Source organism: Nilaparvata lugens, chromosome 7, assembly GCF_014356525.2.
Source record: "Nilaparvata lugens isolate BPH chromosome 7, ASM1435652v1, whole genome shotgun sequence".
NCBI lineage: Eukaryota > Metazoa > Arthropoda > Insecta > Hemiptera > Delphacidae > Nilaparvata > Nilaparvata lugens.
The window spans coordinates 62,577,208-62,579,506 of record NC_052510.1 but is presented as its reverse complement, the minus strand read 5'-3'; positions in this window follow the sequence as shown (position 1 = coordinate 62,579,506).

Here is a 2,299-nt window from a genome sequence, read left to right as displayed (position 1 = left end):
CTGAGGTTTTTTTGACAATTTCTTGGTATTTTTATTAATATTTATTTATTAAGTTAAGCAAAAACAATACAAAGATCGGAAAAGGAAAAAACAGGCTATTGCCGAAAAACTTCTTCAATTTCCTAATTCAGTTTTGAAGCATAAATTAAAGATGATAAGATGTTATTTAAAAACACCTTCCCTTTTGTGCCCGCTGTTCCCAATTGGGAACATCTGTTATTTCAAATATGGCGAATATTTAACCTTCAAAAATGAATATTACTCATTGAATACAACCTCATGAACAAGAATTGACGAGAAAATAATATATTTTCAGGATAAAATTAATTTGGGTCTAAATGGGTTAAGAAATCTAATTTTTGAAAATAGTCAAGGGCTGAAAATTTTGTGAAGTGAACAACTACAAGACTTGACCTATTTCGGACTATGTGCAGCCTTATTTAAATTTGGGAGAGGAATAGCACAAGGTTATCTTCATTTTTTCTCTCCCTATCATTTTGGTGATGTACTTATATTGTATCAGTCAATAAAGAATAAATAATAAAGACTTTCTATTCGTCCTTTGCTCTTATGTATTCAATCAACTGGACAATGTGAGAAAAATTCACAACTAAACCTCCTCTGTGTCATTCACTTATTTTAAATTAATTTCAAATTTCTTGAGGTAATTTCAGCCATTTTATATCTCTAGAGTTGAATTATTATAATATAGATTATTGTACTGTAATATTATAGATTTTGATCATCCTCTATTGATTACTTTCTATTCACCCTTTGCTCTTTTGTATTCAATCAACTAGCCAATGTGAGAAAAATTCACAAACTAAACCTCCTCTCTCTTCTTTGTCATTCTCTTATTCTAAATGATTTCTTCCAAGTTTTCTTGTTGTGATTTCAACGATTTTCTATCTCTAGAGTTGAATTATCATCATATAGATTATTGTACTGTAATATCGGACATTTTCTGACCTGTATTTTATGTGCTGTCCCATCCTGATGATTACAGTCACCAGCTTTTCTAGCTGTCATCTGAAAAAAAAAAACAATTTTCTTACAAAACATGAGATAATTAGAGTAAAAATAATAGGTATAGAGCATATTAGTGGAAAATCAATACTAAAATTATCACAAATAAATCAAAACAACCAAGAAGATGGCGGACCTGCCGAAAAATCTCGTTGCCACAGTGAGTGATTAATTCATTTATTGTAAAATATCTGACTGCTAGTCGTTTTTTTTTACTTTCCTTGCCCTATTAACATAGGTAAGGAAAGTATTGCTTTCCGAAAAAAATTAAGGTACCCCGATTTGTAAATTTCTATACGTTTCAAGGTCCCTGAGTCCAAAAAAGTGGTTTTTGGGTATTGGTCTGTATGTGTGTGTGTGTGTATGAGTGTATGTTCGTCTGTGTACACTATTCTCATCTCCCAATCAACGGAATGACTTGAAATTTGGACCTAAGGTCATTACACTATAAGTATCCGACACGAAAAATTTGGATCCAATGCGATCAAGATGGCGGCTAAAATGGTGAAAATGTTGCAAAAAACAGGGTTTTTCGCGATTTTCTCGAAAACGGCTCCAACGATTTTGATCAATTCATACCTAAAATAGTATGATAAGCTCTATCAACTGCCACAAGTCCTATATCTGTAAAAATTTCAGGAGCTCCGCCCCATCTATGCAAAGTTTGATTTTAGATTCCCATTATCAGGCTTCAGATACAATTTAAACAAAAAATTTTGAGTGGAAAAGATTGAGCATGAGAATCTCTACAATTAATGTTCAATAACATTTTCACCTAAAATTAAAAATAAGCTTGAAATTCGAGAAAATTTGATTATTTCAATTGCTAACTGTTGACAACTTGATTCTATTAAATCATTCACTATGAAGAGATAGCAGACCTCGTGTGTTTCCAGCGTTATTGTCCCGTCACCAGCTGGCTCAGATCTTTGAATAGTAGTAGACTTGAGATGCGCGGGAACACTAGCGTCTGGTGATCAATTTTTATAACGGCAAGAAAAGTTGTGTGAGTGCGCCACACCAGATTTTTCTAATAGCAAAAAGTGATAATATAAAAACCTTGTAGTAGGCTACCCTTTATTATCAAAAACTTTAAAATATTTACAAGGTTTTTATATTGTTTTTATTAATTTGTACAATAGTAGCCCATTCAGATGAAGTGTTTTTATAAAATTATCACTTATTTCAATTCAATTCTTTATTATCGTCAGAATTTATACAAATACATGGACATCGTCAGGTACATAAGAGCAAAAACTCACAAAAAAACACA